The sequence below is a fragment of the Malania oleifera genome, chromosome 2 (assembly GCF_029873635.1).
Source record: "Malania oleifera isolate guangnan ecotype guangnan chromosome 2, ASM2987363v1, whole genome shotgun sequence".
In the NCBI taxonomy this organism is placed as follows: domain Eukaryota; kingdom Viridiplantae; phylum Streptophyta; class Magnoliopsida; order Santalales; family Ximeniaceae; genus Malania; species Malania oleifera.
In genome coordinates, this window is record NC_080418.1 from 63,209,480 (window position 1) to 63,237,352 (window position 27,873).

Genomic DNA, 27,873 nt, shown 5'->3' on the forward strand with positions numbered 1-27,873 from the left:
AAATAGTTTTAAACTTAAGTGTTTAGTTTTAATACTATTTAAATATGTGTGGCATGAGTATCATTTTACGAATATTTTGTTATGTTATATGTTCAATAAAAGCATGTTTACAACAGTTTTTTTTTTTGGAAAACCATAAATAATACAGGAAATTATGATTTCAAGATTTTATGATAAACAGTACAAATTTCAGTTCAGTATGTTATAATATGCTCGGCACAAGGTCGTGATTGATAGCCGGCGCAAGGTCGTAATTATGGATGTTATTCGGCGCAAGGCCGTGATTATATATGATATGTCAGAATTCAGAAAATTAATCTAGTTTCATGTTAAATCAGTATATGTAAACATACTATATGTTATCAGAACCCGGATGGTTTAGTTTAGATCAGTATTAAGGGCTCGGTACCGTAGCTAATCAGTTTAGTTCAAACTAGTGCTACCACACTTGTCAGTAGAGAATGTAGGAGATGGTTAGTTGATGTGACTTCAGTGTAGTATTGTAGACATCCTTCTGGCAGTCCGGACCAAGGTGGGGCGGACCCATCGTACTTACAGATACATTTGACTTGGTAGTGGTCGACCAGCCATTGTCAAGTCGCGCCTTCAAACTGCACAACCCAATCATGGAGCGTAATACATGACATTAGCTAGCTATCAATCTCGTGTATTGTTTCAGTGCTATCAGTTATAGCAGATCATTTTATTATAACTGAAATTCAGTATGATTTAACATGATTATGATTATGTATGTTTTATCCAGTATTATATCACCGGTTTTTATCTAGATATGTGTTATGTACTATTTATCTATTATAGAATGAATATACTCTTACTACCACACAACCGATATTAGTTTATTTTCCTTACTGAGAAGTGTCTCACCCCAGCTTACAAAGTATTTTAGGGAATCCAGATAGATAGACGGACTGAATTTCGTGTCGATAGAGGCAGTTCATACTACCCCTAGTAGGAGAGTGAGTTACTGAGCTAGGGTCAGATGGTTTTAGGATTATGATCCTAATTTTCCCTTTGATCTTTTGGAGGATTGTATATTATATTTACAAAAATGTTATGGATTGTAGTAAACTCTGGTACTGTTTGTTATGAATGTAATTTATATTTTTCGCTGCTTAGGTGTTTGTTCTGTATGATAGGTGTATCTCTGGCACCCTTGGGTTCGGGTTGATTTTGCTATATTGGTATCAAGGTTATTATTATTTAGAATTATGCTTATGTATGCGGAAAAAAAAAATCATGATAAAATAGGCAGGTCGTTACATAATGGGTGCTTATATACATGGTTGGGTCTAAAATTCAATATGTTTAAACTTTTGGGTCAAGTTGGTGCTCACCCATGTGCATCAAGTCTATCCATAGACTTCTCCGCTCCTAACAAATGGTATCAGAGCGGATAGTTTATAATTTTGAGCAAACCGCATCGTAAAGGCCAAGACAAGAAGTTAATTTTCCTAACTTACTAATAGTTGTAAGATCAAGTATGTGACCAAGGCCAAAAAAGACCATTTAGGCTCGAAAGATGGATCCGAATAGGGCTCACACGTTGGAGGTAGGATTGACTCGGAGTTTGTCCCACATTGAAGAAAATGAAGTGGATGATTGTTATTTGTATACATAGTTGGGTCCAAGATCCATTAGATTAAAGTTGTTTGGTCAAGTTGGGATTCATCCATGTGTATCAAGACTACCTATGAACTCCTTCAATGCTAACAAATCTCACACTTCACTATCTATATTAATTTTATTGAATGATAAAATATCTAACCGAACGGCCATGCTAGTCCTCCAAACGATTTTGTTTTTTTTTTTTTTTTCACAAATCCCAATTTTCTGCCTCACAAATGTGCCTAGGTCCATCTTATATTTCATCCTTTTAGACTTCTCAGAATTTTCTTTTAACTTTGCCTAATAGTTAATTAATTATGGCCTTGATTCTCACCTGTTGATTTGTGCTTACCTACCCATTATAAACATTTTTCTCCCTTATTCTTTAATTTAACATTCGAATCTTATCCAGTTTTACGCCTCACAAATGGGCCTACGTCCAACTTATTCTTGCCATTAACTTAATATTGAAATCTTATCTGCCATTTTTGCACAAGATGGACATTCCATTTCGAGGAAAAAAAGTTCAAAAATATAACTGCATAAAAATTCCATTCCACAAGTGAAATGAATGAAAATTATTGGGCTTTGAACCGTATTTAATTATTAAAGTTTTACTATATTAATTTACAAACATTCCTTAAGCTTAAAGTTGATGCATGAATACTGTTCCCTAGTCAGCATTGAGAATAATCACACCAAGGAATCGTGTTTCACGATGCCACTACTCCCACGCCACAATGATGCCAAAATGACGTAGTCTCACTCTCGGTCATCCTCTATAATTATTCATTTTTAAACTTTCAGCAATTGCGAGGGTGAATCTTTATCTTGCAAACAACAACGTAACTTCAGGCCTCCACACCTCACCCAGCTAGCCAGCTACCTTCACGAAATGTGTAGTTGAAGTAGTCATCAAAACTTTTGACTCCTTGCTGAAATATTTCCTCAAGCATATCATATCATTTTTACCCTTATATAATTAAATAAAAGGCAAGACAATATTAGGGAATATCCTCTTTAATTATATAATAATTAGTTGGTGCAAGTATATATATTAGGTTTAGGTGAAATATGTTAGTTGTGGCTCTTATACTTCTATTTTGGTAAGTAAAGAAGGAATAAAAAAAAATATATATATATATATATATATGAAAGGGGCAGCACAGCAGGACTCGTCGACGAGAGCCTATGCTCGTTGACGAGGGAACAGTAAAGGTTCGTCGACGAAGGTTCTAAAGCTCGTTGACGAACAATTACTGAGAGCACGAAATTTTTAGACTTCTGGTATCGTCAATGAGAGTCTTGTATTCGTCAACGAAGGGTTTTCTTGCTCTTGTCGACGAGGCTCTATGTTCGTCGACAAGAGGCGCCTGGGTTGCGGCAGTTTTCTTAAATTTTGAATTTTTGAATGTTTGGTGGTTGGGCAAACGGGGGGAAACCTCCGGAGAAACTCTATATATGTCGTTTGGGCATATTTTGAGAGTTAGAGTGATTATTATTGAAGTGTATTGTGCACAATTTAATTTCCTTCGTGAAATTTGTATGTCATTGCTTCTGCGGATGTAGTCTTTGCCGAACCATGTAAATCTTTGTGTTGATCTTGTTCTGATTGTGTGTGTTATTTATTTCTTGTTGTTTATTCCGTTATACATCTTCATTATACAATCCATATCACAACAAGTTGGTATTAGAGCGATTGTTGTTATGGCATCGGGATTGTCTTCTACAAGATTTGACATTGTCAAATTCGATGGAACCAGAAACTTCAGTTTATGACAGAGGAGAGTGAAATATATTCTTGTGCAACAAGGAATGGCTAAGGCTCTGCTTGATACTCAATCGGAAGGAATGAATATTTGAAAGCAAAGGCAGCGTCGACAATACACTTGTGTTTGGCCGATGAAGTTCTCTATCGAGTAATGGAGGAGGATTCTCCAGCGACTATCTGGCGAAAGTTAGAAAATCGGTACATGTCTAAATCCCTCAATAACAAAATTTTTCTTAAGCAGCGTTTATATTGGCTTAAGATGGTAGAAGGATCTAGTCCATATCAACACATCAATGCGTTAAACCAAATCAAAAGTGATCTTATAAAAGTTGATTTGAAGTTTGATGATGATGATAAAACTTTGATACTGTTAAATTATTTGCCCTCAACTCATACCTACGAAAATCTTGTGACCACTCTTACGTGGGGAAAAGAAACACTTGATTTTGGAAGAGGTAATGTTAGCTATGGTGCAATCCCAAGAGGAGGGTGAATTGGTATGGCAAAAATTCTTCATAGGTTTAGCTAATCCAACATCCAGTGTTTCATGAACCTAGGATCTTTCTATGTATTCAAAATCCCAAACAAATATTAAAATAATAAATATAAACATACAGGTGGAGAATGTAAATTGCGTAAAATAAAATCAACACCAAATATGATATCGGGGTTCGTCCTATACTTCCTACGTCCCCGCCTTGGCACACCTGCACAAGGATTACACTATAAGTTCACTTAACAGGTGGAGCGACACTGTTTACAGCCAGGTCAATTAGCGGGACTGACCTCAACATACAGCTTACTAGGATGGTACACCTAACTTTCCTAACCAGGTCTAAGCCAATCTGAGACTATTTAATAGGGCCAGTCTCTCTGTTCAGGGTCAAATACAACAAATGTGTATAAATTTGACATACAAGGAAATTCTTTTTACATAGGTAGATATGTACAACTACGCACAATATCACAAATCAGCGCACGCTACTGAATGATAAGATACAATAAACTCAATGTAGTCTTAATGTCTACACTTAAAGATTAATGCAAATATGACAATTAGTTCATGAGAGTGTATGTGAGAGGATCTTTGTGTCAAAATAATAGTATCAATCACAATGCAGCAACAAAGATCTCAAAGCACACTTCAAATATCCTCAACAAATATTCTTCTCACAATAAATCACAAGGGATATTTGAAGTTGATTTGTAAAATAGTGTTTATCTTCAAGAACACTTTCAAATACCTTCAATAAATATTTTTCTCAAAATAAACCACACAAGATATTTGAAATGGGTTTGTAAAAATTATTTGATCTTTGTGTCAAGATGATATTATCAATCAAAAGGTACAATAACGAAGATCTTCACAAGCAAATATCCCAGAAGTATTTTTTTTCTAAAAAATAAGCACACGAGATATTTGAAAACGGTTCATAAAAATTTATTTCACAAACAAAAAGCAATACGAACTCTTGAGTATTGCAATGATGATGCAAAACTCACAAGATTTACGAAGTTTTCCTACAAAAGATTTATTAATGAATTCTCCTAGAAAAACTCAAGCTTACTTTCGAAAAAATAAATTTCAATCAATTAGAACTAACGAGAGTATAAGCTTAACTAGAAACTCATAATAACACTCTTACTTAGCAAGGTTTGCAATAAGGATGGGTAAGAATGAAGAGATGAAGTTTGAATGTGAAAAATAGAGCCTTTGAAAATTAGAGAAAATTTGCTAATTGCTTTGCTAATCTCACCCTAATTTTTGCAAATAAGGGGGTATATATAGAGTTCCCCAAAATTATAACCGTTCAGGACATGTAGGGTATTATTAGGATTGTTTTAAAACATTTTAACAAAGTTAACCCCATTTAAAAAATTTAACCTTAGCAAAAGAAAATGTCCAACTCGAGAGCACTGGTCGACCGAACTTGAGGTTCGGTTGACTAAGTGACAAAGTTTGGTCGATCAGGAGAAATTTGAACTGAGAGTTCGGTCAACCAGACTAAGGGTCTCAAGGGCGATTTTTCAGTTCTACGTAGTTCGATTGACTAGGTGATTTTGAATTAGGTAGCTCAGTCGACCGGGCAGTTGAGGCTTCTCCCGAGGATGTTTTGTCGACCGGAGCGTTAGAGTTCATTTTCTGGTCGGTTGACCGAAAAGTCAATACGTTGACCCAAGGAAGTTCGGTTGACCAGCGCTTGTATATATTCTTCCGGTTGATCGACCGAGTGGTCACCATGTTGACCCGATGGAGGTTCAGTCGACTGAAGAATTTTGCATGTAGAAGTTCGGTTTACCGAACATGCTCTTTTGTGCATTTCGGTCTTTTTCTTCTAATAAAGTTACTCCTATTCACATGATAATCAACACTAAAATTATAGGGGCCATTTTCATGTAATTTTGTGGGTCCTATGGTCGATTTAAGACCTTTGAATTTATACCCTAAAAATATGGCATCGGTCGACCAAAGTGATCCCTAAGGTCCATCTATGGTTTTGATCTTATCTATCCTACTATATAGGTAAGGCATTAATTGTTACAGACCATGTTCCTATATTACTATTACAAATCCAAAATGATAAATATAAATTACAATGAACAAACATTCTGAATCTTCATCTTCTTTAAGCCCATGTGTGTGCACCATATGATACTTCAGATTGGTCATGCACACAAACTCATCAGCCATTAAATATCAGAGTATTTGTCATAATCAAAACGAGATATGACCTATAACCTGAACAATCTCTCCCTTTTTGATGATGACAAATACTTGCCTACTTCTCCCCATTTTGGCACTAGCAAAAGTGGCCTAAATAAACATTTAAGTACATAGGCAAATAATCATCTGAATACAAGATATATTTGGGAAAATGTTTTTAGAAAATTTGGCAGCATATTGTTTGAAAACAGAACATTTTCCAAAAACATGTCTATATACAAGTGACCTGATTGAGTAATATGTTTATAACATATCCACAACTACTTATTCAAACAGTTTAGTATTCTAAAAACATAAATAGAATCATTATCATGCAATAGATATGAGAATTACGCATTGCAAAACATAATCAAATTCATAAAGCATGAAATATAGTTATGAAATACACAAACTATATAACTAGTAATTGAAATGGTTTAAATGACATGAAAAACATAGTTAAACCAGAAATATCCTTAAACCATAGCAAAGAAAGCATTTCATAAGACCCGCAGAAAATTGGGATTTGAAGACATACTACAAAAAAAATTGGTTTCAGCATAAATATGATCTAACTAGTTCACATGCATTTCATGTTAGATTAGTGAACCAGTTATACAACACCCCAAAAAAAATTTATAAACAATATAATTTCATGACATAAAATTTCAAGACAATATAAGCACAGTCATAAAGACGTTTCAGCACACAAGCAAGACAAAAATATACTCTATATGAGTTCAATTCTTGCTTAAAAAGAAATATATATATATATATATATATATATATGTATGTATGTATGTAGGTATAAAGATATATCCCCTTAAAATTTTCAGTAAATTTGGGGGGTTGCTTGCTGAAAAAGAAGCTTTAAAGATCAAGCAAGTACCAAATTTTTTGGTTTGTCAATCCAGCACATACAAAAATATAACCAGAAAACCACAACCATGATGATCCTAAAGATTTAACAATCACATGCAAGATCATATGGCAAACACAAACAACATGTGGCAAAATTTTTTATATCAACTTAAGATTTTCACAATGATCATTTCATTTAAGCACTTGCCACACTTGATTCAAAACAGATATAAGCTAAACATATTGAAGAGCATAATACCCCCCTTTCAATTTGAATTATTGCTTAGATACAATAAATTACTTATACTGTGCAAGGGATTGATTTCATTGAATATGCCAAAGTATAAGTGAGCGCACAAACCATTCTTCAACAACTATACTAGATATTGATTAATAATATTTATATCTAATCAGTATAGTCATCCCTATAGACAACAAGTGCATCGTAAATAGATATTAAGGCATTCTATGCAATTCATGACCTAAGAACATTTCATATCAAATCATGGAACTTTAAGTGTAGGATACAATGTTCAAGGATATCAGAAGGACCTCAATATTCAAAAAGTGAAATGATGTGTATAAGCTCTTTAAGCATTTTCTATAGGGATGGAGTTGAGCTCCTCTAAATGTCTGATGATTATTCTAGGATAAAATTTAATTTTCAATTAGTTTTCACTCATCCTTTCAAAAATATTTAAACATTTATCTCATCATAATCATCTTTGTACAAGGTTTTATGTTAGGAAAATTCTTGTTGAAATTTCGGCAGCATGTCGTCTATAAATCGTATATTTTCCCATAAAATTTGTACCTGATAGTGGGTTGTTTTCAATAGATAAGTCATATAAAGAAAGCCACAACCTAATGTCCACAACTAGCATGCAAATTATATCACTACATTTGCCATGCATGCCGGAGGCTTTAAACACAAAGCATGCTTTCCAGTAGTTCAATCGACAGCTCATAAAAGAAATGAACTATCCAACAGATGATATGAACAGTAACTAACAATGGATAGTTATCAGATTAGTGCAGAGCTGTTGTCACAAGAGCATACAGACATATATGCATAAATAAAAATTGAGAGCATTTTAATGAATATAGATATGAAGGATGAATGCTCCCCCTCAATTAGGCACTCGGCTCATTTAATGCTTTTTTCTTATTTTTCAAATCATTTAGCCAAGAGATCTAGATTTTTAATGATGTATGCTTGGCTTTGGATGGATAGGCTTAGAGGATCAAAAAGTTACAATATATATTTCTTTAAGTGAGCTAAGACAATATTGCCTCTATTGACATGAATTTTAATGCGTGTGAGAGGCACGAGTTCAAATGGCTTGTCTTTCTTATTATTCATGCGTAGGTTTCTTAGTTATTGCATTTTCATATATGTTGAAACCAATAGCAATCATATTAGCCATTTAACTTAATTCACAAAGATGAAGCTCTAATGGATTTGATTTAATGTTTAAAAGCTTATGAAAGGAATTTTGGATAAATACTCTTAAGGATTAAATTTCTATTAAAGACACAAGAGTATTCATTATAAGTGAACATGAATTAAAGAATTTTCATTGAAGTAAACGTGTCCAAGCTTGGGCAAAGAGCATATAAGAAAATATGAATAATTTTTTAACAACGCTCTTCGGAGAGTGGAAAGAATCCTATAGATATGATCATGATTTGTAGCAAGGATACAAACCGATGGATAGGTATAGTCTTTTACTGGATATGATCGTGGTTTGGTAAAGAGTTCCTATGGATGGGATGGTGAACCAAAATTAGAAGATTTTTACATTTTAAGCACAAAAGGGAATATTTTGGTTAATCAGTGAAACTAGAATCCCTTAGTGGTTACCTCTAATTTTGATTATGGAAGGTTGTCTTTAAGTAAGCACTAGTTGGAATAGGGACTAATGATCATTAGTGCTTAAGCCTAGAGTGATGACTAAAATTTTGATCACTGAGATTAGGGTTAAAGATATGTAGAATATGATGAACCCTTAAAGCTCATCTCTGTGTAATGGACAGTAGTTGCTTAACTTAAGATATAATGACCTGAAGAATAATGGTATTTGAATATTAAAAAGAGAGGAAAATGGGAATATAAAAGAAGATACCAGGAGGATGTTTTGGGCGACTTTGAACTTCATTGACGAGGGGGGAAATTTGTTGACGAATTGCCTTCTTGACCTCTTCAACGAGGTGACGTGGCTCGTCGACGAAGGCCAATGTATAAATAGTTCTAAACTCGGATTTTATGCAGAAAATTCAACCCAAAACCCACACTCTCTCTCTTTCCTCTTCGTTTTCCCTCCCTTGTCTCTAAGTTTCTAGGCTGAATTTACGCCGGTTCGACGATCTGAAGCCACCACGACACTCTTGGAAAAGTTCTCTACATATCTACTAGAGTGGATTGTCGATGGGCTTAGTTTGAAATTCATCCCTGAATCAAGGTAAGACTATTTATTTAGAATTTGGTCTTCCCATAGTTATAGGAAATGTTATTCACAGAAAAATATTGAAGTTTAGTTCTGGGAGTTGTCGTTTTTAGGGTATTGAATGGGGAACCTTACGGGGGCAGGACCAGCATATTTTAGGGGGGTTCTTTTCAAGTAATCAGGTAAGGGAATAAACTAAAGCAATTATTTTTTGATGAAAATTATTATTAATTGATTAACAAAATTATATTCAAGAAAGCATGTATTATATTTGAATATTATTGAGAAAATGCATTTTTGGGAAAATACTGTTGTTATACATGAAATATGATTTTAGAATGAAATGTATGGTTTTATTTAGCATCGTGTGACATGAATATTATTTTACAAGAAAAGTATTATGTTATGGAAAATTTTATGAATGAAGTATGTTTTCAGAAATTATACAATAATGCAGTATATTATGGTTTTAAAATACATGATAAATGAATTATTTATTCACAATAATATGTATGAAATGTTCAGCGCAAGGCTGTGATTGATAGTCGGCGCAAGGCCGTGTTTTATGTACGATTTCGATGCAAGGCCATATTTATGAATGTTCATCGCAAGGCCCGCAGATATGAAAGAAATTGGCGCAAGGCCATATGCATGTATGTTATTTCAGGAAATGTTATCAATCTATTTATGTTAGACAAGTATATTATCATGTATTATATGTTATCAGAACCCGCATGATAGTTCAATTCAGTTTCAAGAGCACGGTACCATAACTATACAGATCAGATTATTATGTTCAGACTTATGCTAACCGCCCCTGCTAGTAGAGGTGGTGGGAGATGGATAGTCGATGTGGCTTTCAGTGTAGAGTTGGAGACGTTCACCTGGCAGTTCAGACCAAGGTGTGGCAAACCCATCGTACTTACAGACATTTTTGACTCAGCAGTGGTCGGCCAGCCATTGTCGGGTCCCTACACAACTTGTCATGGTGGGTAATACATGACATCAGCTAGCTATACATCTTGGGTAAATTTCAGTATTATCAGTTATATCAGACATTTCATGATTAGTATGGCTTATTAGAAATTATGAAAGTATATGATTATTCAGTATGTTATAATGAATGTTTTCTAGCATATGAAATGTACTGTATATGTATTATAGCACTAAATATTCATGTTGCCACGTAGCTATATTTAGTTTATTTTCCCTTACTGAGAGGTGTCTCACCCCAACATTAATTAATTTTTAGGAAACCTAGAAAGACCGGCGGATCGAGGCCGCCGTTGAAATAGTGTGATATTACCCTACTAGGAGGGTAAGTTCTGATTTAGGGACAGGAAATTTATGTTGTGGGTTCCTAGATATGTAAATATTTTGTGCTTTTGGAGATTGTATATAAACACAATATTTTGGGAATGTTATTGACTCCGGTATTATGTATTTTATGGTTTTATGAATGTCGATTACATTTACTGCTGTTTAGGTTTCCACTGCGAATGTTAGACGTGTCCCTGTTACCCATGGGTTTAGGTTGACTTTATTATTAGATATGTTTTATTATATGATAAGATAAACAGGTCGTTACATAAGATATTCATATTTAAGCATGAGTTAAGCATTAAGAATAATATGCTAGGCATAATTGCATTGTCTATTTGGAAGTGGATTTTTATTCAAACAACCAATAATTTCATATTTCAACCAATGAATATATGCATTAAGTTCATATTGGTTTTATACTTGGATTTGTAGATTGGCTTGATTTTTCAAGATACTTAGTATGTAAAATTTTAAATAGTGCACATATACTAAGTTTTTACATTTTCAACCCGAACCACTTCCTAAGCCTTTAGTCAACACTACCACCTATAGCTAATCCTAAATGCTGAGAAAGAATTATGTGATCATGTAAATCCTGTTTGAATCCGTTCGTCCTTAAGTCCCAAGGAGTTTCCCTTTTTGACAAACCCATACCATTTTTTTACCTTTGATTCTTGATGGGTTGGGACTAGATGGTACCTTGACTCTTCAGAACAATTTGCATTTAACACCTTTTCTTTTAAATGGGCAATCAAATTTTATGTGCTCCTTCTCTTTACACAAGGCACAAAAGGGGCGGGTATAAGGGCTGGAGGCGGTACTAGCATAGTATTTTGATGCTCTTACAAAGTACCCCATGTATAGGTTCTTTCTTTTCTTATTTTGAATCCCATTATAACCTGTACATTCCTTATCTAAGGTCATCTTTTGTGAACCTAACAACTTATTAAAGTTGTCCTTGCCTCTAGTGAACATATAGATGATCTTCATTTGGTTCTACTTTCTTTTCTAGATCTTGCATTTTTTAATCTTTCAAGTCTTTGGAAACACTTTGTTATTTTATGAATTCATTAGATATTGTGTTTGCTTTACACTCAAGTTCTGTAATGAGAAGATCCATTTTATTATCACTTGAAATTTGAGATCTTACAACATTCAAAACTTTTTCTAATTTTTCATTCTTGTTTACTTGTTATTTGATTTTTAAATCATTTTCCCTTTTAACAAGAACTTTTGATTCACATTCTTTCAAAGATGCCTCATACTTATTTTTCAAAGTAGTATATCTTTTGTTAGCTTTAACAAGTGACTTATGAATTCTAATATATTCAATTTGCAGTTCTTCATAAGTAGGCATGCTTTCACTATCAGTACCATCACATGATTCAAAATCAGATACATCATTTAAATCATCACATGAACATCATTTAAATCATCACATGAATCATTTTCAGATTTATCTAATAAAATGGAAGGAGTTGAGATTAACTCATCATTAGTCAATGCAACAAAGCACGGGTTACCTCCTTCAAGATCCGTAGAGCTTGAGTCACAAGGAATGATCACCTTGTTTTACATAGGTGCTCCATATCTCCTCTCAAGTTCATCCCAGATCTCCTTAGCATTGCTACACGCCATAACCTCACATAAAAGATTAGAATCTAAAGCATGTAGTAAGGTATTTATGACATCAAAATTAACCTGCACTAAGCTCCTATCATGATCATTCAATTCATACTTAGATTTAGGAACACTAGTACAACCAATGGATTTAACATATACATTATCATCCTGATCAATGACATTCCAAAATTTCCAATTTAAAGCTTCACATACACAGTCATTCTGAATTTCCAAACAACATAGTTATCACCACAGAATACTAGTGAATGTGTGACCAATCTTCCCTCACACTACAAAAAAACTGGTTTTTAGTAACGAAATTATTAGTAACGGATTCAATTTCGTCACTAAAGGTGGGTATTAGTGATGAATTTGAGAACTGTCACTCATACAGAACTATTAGTGACGAAATTGAATTCGTCACTAATAATTTCATCACTAAAAATTAAAAAAAAAATCATGGGAAATAGTTTTTCACGCAAAAATTATCTCAGAAAAATATTTGCGACGATTTGTACGGTATTAGTGACAAACTAGATCAATCACTAAAAGATATTCATTAGTAACAAATAAATAACCATCACTACTATTATTTTAAAAATAAATGAAAATTTTCGTTTCTGAGTATTAGTGACGAATGTATATATTCGTCACTATTTGCCTATTATTAGTGACGGATTTGACCACCGTCACTAATACTTCCTGTATTTAAAAATGAATAAAAATTTTTATTTCAGAATATAAGTGATGAATTTATATGTTTATCACTATTGCCCCACTAGTAGTGACGAATTTGAGAACCGTCACTAATACTTCCCCTATGTAAAAATAAATAATTTTTTTTTTTGTTTTAGAGTATTAGTGACAAATTTATATATTCGTCACTATTGCCCCAGTGTTAGTGACGAATTTGAGAACCATCACTAATACTTCCCGTATGTAAAAATAAATAAAAATTTTTATTTCAGAGTATTAGTGACGAATTTATATTTTCATCACTATTGTCCCAGTATTAGTGATGGATTTGAGAACCGTCACTAATACTTCCCGTATATAAAAATAATCTCAACATTTTTTTTTTAGAATATTATTGATGTATTTATATATTCGTCACTATTGCCCCACTAGTAGTGACGGATTTGAGAACCGTCACTAATACTTCCCGTATTTTAAAATAAATAAAAATTTTTGTTTCAAAGTATTAGTGACGAATTTATTTATTCGTCACTATTGCCCACTAGTAGTGACGGATTTGAGAACCGTCACTAATACTTCCCGTATTTTAAAATAAATAAAATTTTGTGTTTCAGAATATTAGTGACAAATTTATTTATTCGTCATTATTGCCCCACTAGTAGTGACGGTTATGGATTCATCACTACTAGTTCTTTTATTAATTTCGCCCTAATCTCCTCTATTCCCTCCTTTCCCTTATCTTTCTTGCTCCTCTCCCCATACTCCCCTCCGGATTCTCCTCTCTCTGATCCCCCTCGTTTCCCTCCTCCTTTCTTTCCTCCTCCCTCCTTTCTTCTTCAAGCACATCACTAACTCTGCCCCCCAACCCTCGCCCAAGAGCCCCAACTGGCTGAGCCCTCAAAGCCATAGCCGTCGCCGCCGCTATCGTCGCCGTCGAGTCCTCTACCTCCCAACCCTTGCCCAAGAGCCCCAGCTAGCTGAGCCCTTGGAGCTGCAGCTGCCGCAGCCGCTACCGTCTCCGTCGAGTCCTCTGCCTCCTAACCCTCCCTCTGGCTGCCCTCTCCCGAGTCAGGTATGGTTTTTTTTTTTATTGGTGATAATCATTGTTATAATCTCAAGTGCAAATCTTCATTTCAATACTTATTTTTTGAATGTCAAAAAAAAATTAATTTATATTTTGTATCATTAAAGAAATTATAGTTTCCATTAAACACTATATTTATGAGCATTGATATTATTTAATATTAGCCATTACCCAACTTGCAATAATTTTTAGTGTGACAGACTACCCATTAGGGACCAAAAAAAATTATATTATAAAACAAACAAAAATTAAAACCGCTAGCCATAGGGAGGGAGAGAGAGAGCTTTGAAAATAATAGTAAGGAAAGTGGTTGAAATGTTTTTGAGAATATCAATGTATGAAAGATAGGGAGATGCATCCTATAGTAGGAATTGGAGGGATGGAGGGTGTGAGATTATCTTATAATTAAAAATTATAAGGTACTTAGTGCGTTACTCATGTTGTTCCATTAATACTTTTGATTTTTTTTAGTAAAAGCCTATTAATTTATTATATTTAACTTGAATGACCCTATTTTACTTGGTGTTTTCAATGTAACATATTCTATTATATTTGATAAAAGTTATCACACATATTCCTTTGTGTCATTTGTGTGTGTGTGTGTGTGTGCGTGCGCACGTGTGTTTTAGTATTATTATTATTATTATTATTATTATTATTATTATTATTATTATTATTATTATTATTATTATTATTATTATTATTATTATTTACTTTGCCTTAAAACAAGTTAAACTATCAAGCTAAACCAAACCACCCAATATTCAAGCCAACCCAAATCGACCAAAACCGCATCCTCACCAACTCAACTTAAGATTGCCTTCTTCCAAAACCAACAAAATTAGATTGACAATAATTTTAAGCCTAACCCACTCACCTAACCTAAGAATACTCCTACTTAATACCATGACCACTAAACTCACAAAGTTATAGTATAATACCAACTGCATCAGATGAAATTTCAAACAAAATGGTTAATTATCTCACCAGTGATCTTTAAGAGGTTTAAGGGATACTTGTCTTATCATAGACATAGCATGGATTTGTGACTTGAAGTTTTTTGGTTTGAGGAACTAGACGTCTTCTGGAACATAATCTACTTCATGCATATAATCAAGGCCTAATGCTTGTTTTGAACAAGCTTTCAATGATCCAACGTGGCTTATAGATTCAAAGTTCACATGCAATTTTAGATTGTGAATATGATTGTTTTGGTAGCTGTTCATTATTAAATATTTACCATCTAATAAAATGGACCCTAAATATTTTAGGTGAATTTTTTCTTACAATTTTCAATTTGAATTAAGTTAATTTAGGTTAATCTCCATTGTAAATTGAACTACTGAAATACATGCTTGTTTTGAATGCCAACTGCATAGCTGACGCAATACATTGTGAATTGCATGCTAGTAGGTGATTGGTATCTGCATGATGCGTATTATTGTGATTTGTTTCCTTAAATCTATCAAGTTTTAGTGTAGGAATTTTTTGGGATATGTCCAATTTACAGACGGCTTGCTGCCAAAATTTCGTTAAAGTTTTTCCATAATAAAACTATGTACAAAGAAATGTATGCATGATCAATTAAAACTTAGAGTCATTCTAACTCGCGCCTCTCACTTGTTGAAATTCGTAAGAAAAGAGGCAATCTTAGGCTTATAATTGAAAATCTAAAACACTTGGCTAAGAACAACAATCTTAGGAGTACAGTGAAATGTCAAGAACTAAATGCCATATGACGTAAAATGCCAAATTAATTACTACCATTTCATGTATTCATTGAAGCTTAGACCCGTCCAAGAATGGTTACTATATATTCATACCTAATCATACATGTGAGAAAAATCAATTGTTATAATTCAATTGATTATTAGTCATACTATGTTAACTAATAATCACTTGAACATGTTAATTATTTGTTTCACTTACGATTAGTAATGTTTGTATTTCAACCATTCTTGGATTGTCTAATGTGGACAGTTCAGAAAGTTGTATTTACATTGTTGTCATCGTTCACACTTTGTCAATTGTCATTATATATTTCGAGCACATCTTTACATGTGTTCTCTGGGTGCATAGTGGGGTGTCGTGACAATTTGTTAGTAATGGAAAACTAGCAACATGTTTACTTCCCCCATTTGTTAGTAATGGAAAACTAGCAACATGTTTACTTCCCCCATCTTGTGTACTTGGAGAGACATGGGGAGATGCTGCCAAAATTTATAATGACTACGACAAAGGAATTTGAGCGATTGATCGCAATTTAAATGCAACATTCCTGAATGGAATAGGATCTATACCCATTAGAGTATGATGGTTGATTATAGGATTCACAATGCATGCATTATAAACATTATGAGAACCAGAATAATAACACCATTTACTTGAACATGTTATAGGGTAATTAATGAACATGGATAAGAGTTGGATGGACGCTTAGGGTAGGTTTTTTCCAAAATACGTGAAAGGGGTACATGATTTCATAGAGTTTGCATTTCCTTGTGAAAAAAAAGCCAGTAAAATAAGGTGTCCTTGTAAGAAATGCCAAAACATTACATTCAAACACATTGATTTGGTCCATTTATATTTATTAGACTTTTGAATGGAGAAAAGGTACACAACATGAGTGTTTCACAGTGACGATTATGCAGTTCAGAGCGATGATGATAATGATGAAGATGAGGGGGCAAATCTGGTAGGTGGTGATACATGTTTGGAAGGGGTAATTGAAATGTTAGGTGACTTGCAAAGGGGGATTGCAATGGACATGGGCAATATTGGTGTCTCACGTACTGGTGATGAATCTACTTCAGCAGGTACCATACCTTGCAATCCAGTACGTTGAATCGACTCGGTAAACCATTTGCTAATCTCACGAGGGATGCACGGGTACCCCTATATCCAAACTATAAAAAGTTCTCAAAATTAGAGTTTTTCATAAAGTTGCTTCATGCAAGGACAATGCATGGGTTATCTCAGAGTGCATTCAACATGCATTTAAGCCTCATTAAGGCGACACTGTCTAATGGTGAAACACTTCTGATGTCTTTTCATAAGGCGAAGAAATACATCCATGAATTGAGTCTTGGTTACACTCTAATACATGCGTGTAGGTATGATTGTGTACTCTTTTATGGTAAACATGAAAATGCGAACGAGTGCCCAGAATGTGGTGAACTAAGGTATACAACTAATCATAAGAAGGGTAAAAAGATCCCTTAAAAAGTTACTAACCTTATAGGTCACACCATGTTTTGATTTTGACATATACTCTTGGTACTAATGATTGTACTGAGAATTGCATGTAGGATCACCTTGTGCGCGCTTCAGGATTAAAAGACATATAATGATGACGTGCAGTGTTCGTGCCAAAGAATGAAGATCTATGTGTTGTAATTTATATTCATTTGCTTAGTTCTTCATTTTGAGTTGTAATTTATTATGAACTGTGCACGCGTATGGCTTGTAATAATTGACATCATGCATGGTAGGTAGGTATGCTCAAAATGACCACAGTTGGACCTTAGGTACCTGCACTAAGGACACAAGTCCCCTACATCACTTATCTTAATTAGGGGAATCAAAATAATACTAAAATGCACTTAATGAGAAAAGTTGAGAGGGTTTGGGTGACCGAACCTTTGCCATATAAAGCGGCCTGGGCGACTGAATCAGTCAACATGTTGACTTGGTCTTCGAGCACCCTAACCTATTTTGAGCATACCTTCCTCGGGCACCCCGAAAGCCTGTTAGGGCACTTTTGAACTACTCGAACGATTGAAGCTTTACGTTCTAAAGGAGGCTCGGGCGAATGAACTACTTGGTTCGGTTAATCAAACTATGAGTTAGGCACCTGAATTATTGAATATTTGCTACTAACTTTGTTTCAGCCAACCGACTCATCCTTTAAGCACCCGAACCTCTAAAAGTTGAATTTTTGATTGTGTCTGTTCAGGCACCCGAACCCTTGGCCGGGCACCTGAACCTCGCGGGTTAAAATATTTTTACTAAATTTTTAAATGGGGTAAAAAGAGTTAATATTCGTAATTGTCTTTTAAACAAATCTAATTATACCCACTTTGTCCCAAACGATCAAAAATTCCTCCTTGCCTATATATACTCATTAATTTGTTATAATTAGTAATGATTAGCAAACTTGATTAGGGCAAAATTCTCTCAACTTTCAAAACCCTATATTAGCCAAATACCACTTCCAAACACTCACAAACTCATCAATCTTGATTTCTTAAAAGCATTGTGAGTATCTCGTAAGGCTAGTGTGCTTAATCACTTTTTCTAGAACTCTCATTTACTTTGTTGCTTGATCAATTTTCTAAGAGAGTTCAGCATTAAAGTTTTTCCACCAGTTTCATTTTATAAACTTAGAGTGGAAAGACTTTGAGGGTTGAAGTTCTTGCATTGTTGTTGCAAGATACCTAAACCTAGATTTTGTGTGTGCAAAAATCCTTTTCAAACTAGTGTTTCAAACAACTCTATTGTGCTTTGAATATTAGAATATATTATTGAGTTTGTTTGCTTGAACTTGCTTAATATATTTTGAAACCCTGATCTGATATTGTAATATTCACATAGTGTGTTTCAAATATTGCTTGGGTATACACTCTAATTTGAACTGAAAACTTATGCGTGATTAAGTGTTTATCACACATTAGAGCACTGAGCATTTTTACATATCATTCGTGCTTGCATTATTGATTGAGCTTTACTGGTGCACACATCTGCTCATCTAGAAGCAAATTTCCATGTACAAACATTTTATAGACATTGGTTGTATTCCAAGCATGGGCCTTAAGAGGGAGACTAGCCCTGTGGAATAGTCCCAAATTGGCTTAGACCCGGTTAGGAAAGCTAGGTGCGTCATCTTGTTAAGGCGTGTCGGTTGAGGTCAACCCTTGAATTGACCTGGTTGTATTAGGTGTTGCTTCACCCATTTAAGTGAGAATTATAATGGTAATCCTTGTGCTGGTGTGACCAAGGCGGGGACGTAGGCACAGTTGGCCGTGCTTGTTCTTTACATTTCTACTCTTTACCGTTACTGTATGTGTATGTTATCTGTGGATTGTGAAGACTCACCCTAGGTTGTATTGCACTGCTAATAAAACCTGTTAACCTAAGCAATAAATTTTAAATACACAATTCACCCCTCTCTTGGGGTTGCACTAAATACAACAATTGGTATCAGAGCCTTGTAACTTAGACCTAAATGTCACTTAGTAAAAGATCATGATGGCTCGTATTAGTGCATCCCCTTCATGTGAGGGAAGACTGGTCACACACCTGCCTGTATTCCGGGGTTATGATTATACTATATGGAAATTCAGAATGACTATGTTTGTGAAAGCTTTGAATTGGAAACTTTGGAAAGTCAGTGATCGGGGTGATTGTGTGCCTATGAATACAATCCGGGGTAATCTATTGGGTGTACTAATGTTCCTAAGTCTGAGTGTGAAATGAATGATCATAATAGGAACTTGGTACAGATAAATTTTGATGCCATGAATACCTTACTGCATGCTTTAGATTCTAATGTTTTATGTAAGGATATGGCTTGTAGTAGTGCTAAGCATGTGTAGGATGAACATGAGAGGAGATATGGTGCATCCACGCAAAAGGAGGTCATCTCTCCATGCGACTCGAGCTCCGCTGAACTCTTGGGAGGTAACCAGTGTTTTGTTGCTTTAACTAATGATGAGGTCTTTTGATTTAGTAGATAAATATGAAAATGATTCATGTGCTTATTTGAATGATATGTTTGATTGTGAATCATATCATAGTAGTGATAGTGAAAGCATGCCATCTTATGAGGAAATGCAAATTGAATACATGAGGACTCATAAGTTACTTGTAAAATCAAATAAGAAATACTCTGTGCTGAAAAACAAGTATAATACATGTATTAAGGAATGTGACTCAAAAAATCTTGATGAAAGATAAAATTATTTGAAAATTAAAATACTAGAGAACAAAAATGAATCATTAGAAAAGGAATTGGATGACTTGAAACCTAAAGCTTCTAATGATGATGAAAAGAACCATTTGATTGCGATCTTGAAAGTAAAGCAAACATTTTGTCTAAAGAACTTTTGAAACTTTAGAATGCTTGCAAAGATTTGGAAAACTCAAAAATTCAAGATCTAGAGAACAAAATAGAGGAACAATCTAAGATCATCTACACGTTCACTAGAGGTAAGGAAAACTTTGAAAAATTGTTAGGTGCACAAAAAATGACCTTAGATAAGGAAGGTATAAGTTATAATGGAATTGAAAATAAGAAAAGAAAAAACCTGTACATGGGGTACTTTACAAAAGAATTAAAATATTATGCTAGTACCTCGTCTGGTCCATACATTCACACCACATGCATCTTATGTAAAAAGAAGGGGCACAAAAAATTTGATTGCTCGTTTAAAAGAAAAGGTGTGAAGCCCAAACAAGTATGAAAAATTAAGGAATAACCAACTCCTAACCCATCAAAAATAAAAAATAATAAAAATGGTATGGTTGTTAAAGAAGAAAACCCCTTGAAATTCAAGGAAGAACTTGCTCAAACAGGAATTATATGATCACATTGCTCTTCCTTAGCAGTTAGAATTAGCTGTAGGGGGTAGCATTCTCTAAGAGGTTAGGAAGTGGCTCGGGGCTGATAAATGTAAAATCTTAGTATATCCAATATTGCATACTAAGTATTTTCAAGTATAAAACCAATATGAACTTAATGAATATATTCATTGGTTATTACATAAATCATTGGGTGTATGAGTAGAAAACGACTTCCAAATGGACATGACATGATTGCCTTGTATTTAAAGTTCAAAATGCTTAACTCTCGCTTAAATATGATCATCTAACGTTAAGCATACCTTCTCCATTGTGCAAATTCGAGGCTTAGAAATTAAAGTCAAAAATCTTTTCCTAAACTCATCTTAAAGCCCTATCAACGCCCTAAATCTCATAGATAAACCATAGCGTCTCTAACTTTGAAAATCAGGTCAAACAAAAAGAAGTGGACCAAGCTCTGAGCGACCGAACAAAACAGTGCATTTACACCTCAGTGACCGAACTTGAAGGTTGACCAAGACATTGACCACACTTCAAGTGGCTGAACTTTCAAGCTCAACTAAGCTCGGGCTGCCGAACATCTTCGGGCCCTCGAACTTATTTTCGGGCTATCAAACAGAGATTTCGAGCGACCGGTGAGATCAGTTCAAAATCAATTCAGGCAGCTGGCCCTCGAAAAGACAAAATGGCGCTTAATATTCAGTTGATCAAACCAGTGTTCGGGCTACCAAAAAGACTCAGAGGGTTCCCATATTTAAAGCTATTCGGGTGACTGAATGTATGCTCAGGCGCCTGAACTGCACTGATATATATGCTTCATCGCGAAAATTGGTTCATTTCATCAACAAGTTTGAGGGTCTTCTTAGTTTTTCTTTTCACATCCTAGCCCAGTCTTTCTTGAGATTTGTTTCCTTGGCCAGAGATCAGAGACGCGCCGCTACGGGTGTTCCACTGGAACAATGGTTTCCCACACCCGATCGGTGAATTAAGTATGAGAGAATCTTTCGCCTCAAGGACCTTATTCTGGGAAAAATCTGTGATATCGAATTCATGTAGAGCCACTTCAATAATGTCCTAGACATGTTTTGATATCAAGGATGGTATGAGTTCATCGCCTTTCAACCCAGGGGGATGTAACTATTGCTCATCCAGCTCTTTTATGCCAATCTTGCTCAAGATGGCCAGGGCTACTACTCTAGGGTACTAAAGACAGATCTCCATTTTGACAATGCCTATGTGGCAGAGACTTTTGAGATCCAGCGTGGCGACTTCATCTGCTCCGAATCTTCATCCACCTGGATAGCCGAGCAGGACTTCACAGTAAGTACATTTTTCAATTTAGTTATGACGAATCTAGTAGTTGATCTGACCCATACTCCCAGCTACAGATCCTTGACTCTAGAGGCAAAGGTGGTTCACCACCTAATTTCCTATAACATTTTGCCCAAGTTAGGATCGAGGGATCATGTATCCTATTTGGATTGCTTTGTGATGTGGTGCCTATTCACCAGAAAGAAGCTAGACCTTCGTAGATTGATCCTACAGTGGATGTTCGTAAAAACCGTTGAAAAGAGGATCATTCTGCCCTACGGCAGGATTCTGTCTAGGATATTTGTTAGGGAAAGGCTAAATAGGTCACCGCTAGCCACCATCAAGAAGGTTCACCCCCCCCCCCCCAACGTCTTCAACTCCACCACTTTGAAGTTGATGGGTTACGAGCTCACCGGCAACATACGGTTGCCCACTACACATGAGAGAGACCCAGGAGCTTAGGAGGCCCCATAGGAGCTGCCTCATGTACCATTTAGCGCCGAGATCATCGCGGCTATCACCGATCTCTCTAACTCTTTTCAAGAGTTCCGAGTCTCCATAACTGAGCAAGCATCTTAATCACAGGCTAGACTTGACTCCCTTTGCAACGAGTTCACCAAGTTCCAATCCGAGGTACGGGCTAACTTCCATATCCTCGGTGAGCGGCTGCGAGAGATGAATAATGAGGACATTGGTGAGGATGACCAGATGGAGTTGAGAGGGGAGGAGGATGATGATCATGACGACGGGGAGACCTAAGAGTGCTTCATGAGGATCCATTTTATCATACTCCAGTTCCTGATTTGATCATCTGTTATGTTTTATTTAGATACACTTTTATTTGATCCTGTACTTATTTAAAACAACTTTTATTTTGTTTATAACGATCACACTCACCATACACACAAGCAGATACTATGTTGTGACGACTATGCTTTTGCTTATGACTATATATATATATCTGCTAGTACCTAGACTTGCATGTGTAGTGCGCTTGAATGATTATTCTGTTGAAATGCATGCTAAATGTAGAAAGCCTCCTGCATAGCAGATGCAGTTGATGAGAATTGTCTCCTGGTAGATTTAGGTTCTCGCATGCCTTAAAACTCTTGAAATACTTCTTGTTTGAGAATCTTTTTGTGTAAGGTAATTTTGGGAAATGTCCTATTTACAGACGGCATGTTGCCGAATTTTCTGTAGACATTTGCCCAAAATAGTTGAAATGATTGTTTTTATATTATGTTATGTGCAAATGCAATTTAATCTTAAACTCTAAATATTTACGCTTGGCTCATTTGTTTTGAAATTCTAAATTCCTTGGAGCTAGTTGTGCGTATATATTTAAAGGACTTGAATATTGGCAGATTTTTATGGAATTGATTACATCTTCAGACAAAATATGCCCAAATTTTTGCAACCTTTGCACATAACTTTATATTATTCTTTGAATGCAACACTCCTTAAACTTGAGTTGTGCTTCCAAAATGATTTGTAAATTTTACTCAAGTTGAGTTATAAAGAAAATGCTTACACTTAGGGGGAGTCACTTGACATTAAAATCATTAGGCCCTAAGAAATAAAAATGTTTTTGTTCTTTCATTCTCTACATCACTTGAAAATACATTAACTAGGTGATATCAATGTGCATGTTTCAACAACATCTTTATTAGATATCATGCTCACTTCAAAATATCATACTTTTACAAATATTAGCATCTTTAGCAATTAGCATGAATTAAGTTGGTACGCTCACTATCACGTAAGTATGACACTTGGTATCAGGCAGACTTGTTTTCATTATATAATACCTTGTGGAAATTCGAGCTTGTTTTGGTAAACAAAAGATGATTATGATAAAATTTACGTGAAAATATTTTTGAAAGGGTGAGTGAAAGGCAAATAAAAATTTTAATCTTCATCCTTGTATAATCATCCATTGGGGGAGTATAGAACATTAAAACTATCAATTGGTATCATATGTTAAATGCTACTCTTACTTCCTTGATGCACATTCTGTTTGGATTACTTGGTTGAAATGTACTACATATTGTGTATGGAAACTCCAAACAGGTCACTTAGGTATAGGGTTTTGATTGGGAAAGCTCTATTTTTCAAACGACATACTGCCAATTTTTTTTATTTTCTCCCAATATACCTTCTGTATCTAAATGACATACTTTGCATTTGCGTTTTATTGTTTAACCCTTTTTGATGTTGCCAAAAAGGGGAGAAGAGGAAAAAATGGGGTAAGATTGTGCTTAATTATGCTTAATCCTTTATTCCCCACTACTTTAATTATCTTTATGCATAAAGTCAAGGGGAGTCTTTCTTGGCTAAACCTACTTTTGCATAAAGTATTCGTCATCATCAAAAAGGGGAAGATTGTTGACCTTATAGGTAACACCCAGTTTTGATTACGACAAATACTCTTGGTACTAATGGTTGTACTGAGAATTGCATGCAGGATCACCTTGTGCGCGCTTTGGGACTAAAAGACATATAATGATGATGTGCAGTGTTCGTGCCAAAGAATAAAGATCTATGTGCTGTAATTTATATTCATTTGCTTAGTTCTTCATTCTAGGTTGTAATTTATTATGAACTGTGCGCGTATTTGGCTTGTAATAATTTGCATCATGCATGGTAGGTAGGTACGCTCAAAATGACCACAGTTGGACCTTAGGCACCTACACTAAGAACACAAGTCTCCTACGTCACTTATCTTAATTAGGGGAATCAAAATAAGACTAAAATGCACTTAATGAGAAAAGTTGAGAGGGCTCGGACGACCGAACCTTTGCCGTGTAAAGTGACCTGGGCAACCGAACCGGTCAACATGTTGACTTGGTCTTCAAGCACCTGAAACTATTTTGAATGTACCTTCCTCGGGCACCCGAAAGCCTGTCAGGGCACTTTTCAACTACTCGGGAAACCAAAGGTTTACGTTCAAAAGGAGGCTCGGGCGACCGAATTGCCTAATTCGGTTAACCAAACTATGAGTCGGGGACCCGTATTATCGAACATTCGCTACTAACTTTGTTTCAGCCGATCGACTCATCCTTTAGGCACCTGAACCTCTAAAAGTTGAATTTTTGACTATGTCTATTTGGGCACCCGAACCCTTGGCCAGGCCCCCGAGCCCTTGGTCGGGCACCCGAACCTAGCGGGTTAAAATAATTTGTACTGAATTTTTAAATGGGGTAAAAGGGGTTTATATTCTTAATTGTCTTTTAAACAAATATAATTATACCCACTTTGTTCCAATGGTCTAAAATTCCTCCTTGCCTATATATACTCATTCATTTTTCATAATTAGCAAGGATTAGCAAACTTGATTAGGGAAAAATTGTCTAACTTTCAAAACCCTATATTAGCCAAATACCACTTCCAAACACTCACAAAATCATCACACTAGATTTCTCAAAAGCATTGTGAGTCTCTTATAAGGCTAGTGTGCTTAATAACATTTTCTAAAACTCTCATTTACTTTGTTGCTTGATCGATATTCTGATAGAGTTCAACATTAAAGTTTTTCCACCGGTTTCATTTGATAAACCTAGAGTGGAAAGACTTTGAGGGTTGTGGTTCTTGCATTGTTGTTCAAAGATACCTAAACCTAGATTTTGTGTGTGCAAAAATCCTTTTCAGGCTAGTGCTTCAAACAACTCTATTGTGCTTTGAATATTAGAATATATTATATTTGTTTGCTTGAACTTGCTTAGCATTTTTTGAAACCCTGATATGATATTGTATTATTCACATAGTGTGTTTCAAATATTGCATGGGTATACACTCTAGATCTGAATTGAAAACTTATACATGATTGAGTGTTTAGCACACATTAGAGCACTAAGCATATTTACACAACATTCGTTCTTGCATTATTGGTTCAGCTATACTGGTGCACACATCTTCTTGTCTAAAAGCAAATTTCCTTGTACGAACATTTTATACACATTGGTTGTTTTCTAGGCACGAGCTTAAAGAGGGAGACTAGCCCTATGGAATAGTCCCAGATTGGCTTAGAACTAGTTAGGAAAGCTAGGTGCGTCATCTTGTTAAGTCGTGTCGGTTGAGGTCAGCCCTTGAATTGACCTAGTTGTATTAGGTGCCGCTCCACCCGTTTAAGTGAGCATTATAATGGTCATCCTTGTGCCGGTTTGGCCAAGGCGGGGACGTAGGCACAGTTGGTCGAACCCCGATAACATATCGTGCTTGTTCTTTACATTTCTACTCTTTACCTTTACTGTACGTGTATGTTATCTGTGGACTGTGTAGACTCACCCTATGCTGTATTGCCATGCTGATAAAACATGTTAACTTAGGCAATAAATTTTGATTACCCAATTCACCCCCCCCCCTCTTTGGGTTGCACCAAATATAACAAAAGTTTTGCGATATTGTCCATTAATCCCGTGACTGCAACAATTGTTTATGTGCAAAAAGAATGCTACAGATATGAGATGGAAACACCCTTAGCCATCCAGTGGACTCTGAAGCTTGGGCCAATTTTGATAAAATGTATTCATGGTTTGCTAGTGATCCTCGCAACATTAGACTTGGCCTTGCTTCAAATGGGTTCAATCCTTTCGGTAACATGAACAACCCGCATAACATGTGGCCAGTTATGATGATGCCATACAATATGCTGCCATGACAATGTTTGAAAAAACCTTTCATTTATATGTCTCTGCTCATTCCCGGACCGAGAGCACTTGGTAGTGATATTGATGTTTACCTACATCTGTTAATTAATGAGTTGAAAGAACTACGGGAAAAAGGAGTGGAGACATTCGATGCGGAAATCGAGACAACATTTTAGATGCATGCTACAATCTTGTGGACAATTAATTCTTTCCCCGCTTATGGCAACCTGTCAGGTTGGAGCACAAAAGGTTACTAAGCATGCCTAGTATGTAATAAGGATGTTGGGTCCTTATCTTTGAAGCATGGCCGCAAGTTATGCTTTATGTGTCATCGTCATTTTCTACGAACTAGACATCCTTGGAGGACTCGTGGCGTCAGAAGCTTTAATTGAAAACCTGAATGAAGGTTGCAGCCAAAGCAACTAAGTGGGGAAGAGATATTAAAGCAGCTAAGGTTGATCAGAGATGTGAAATTTGGGAAACTACCGACCAGTAGAAAAATAAAACATGCTGAGTGGGAGTTGAATTGGACAAAGAGAAGCATCTTCTTTGAGTTGTCATACTGGAAAGATCTTCCACTGGTACATTGCTAGATATAAATGGGAAGACAAAGGACACCGCAAATGCTCGCCTGGATATGGAAGATATGGGAATACGGCCTGAGTTGTACCTGTTCGTGATGGGACAAAATTCTCATGCCATCAGCTTGTTACACATTTTCAAATGATGAGAAGAATAAATTCTTCAAATGGTTGAAATCAGTGAAGTTCTCTGATGGATATGCATCTAACATAGCTCGATGCATAAACATGAAGGAAAGGAAGATTCTAGGAATGAAAAGTCATGATTGTCACGTCCTTCTACAATGGGTTCTAACCGTTTTCCTTCGTGGACACTTGACTGAAGATGTTCGCTCGGTGCTGATTGAGCTGGGGATCTTTTTTCGATAATTGTGCTCTAAAAAATTGAGCGTAAACGTACTTGAACGACTAAATGATAGCATCGTGATCATGCTATGGAAGTTAGAGAAACTATTTTCACCAGAATTCTCCGATATGATGGTCCACCTAGCCGTCGATTTACCAAGGGAGGCCATAATTGGAGGACCGGTTCAATATCATTGGATGTATCCTATTGAGAGGTAAATTATAAAGTCCTTGTATAATGGTCACGTGATTTCCTTGTTTTTTTCTTTTCTTTTT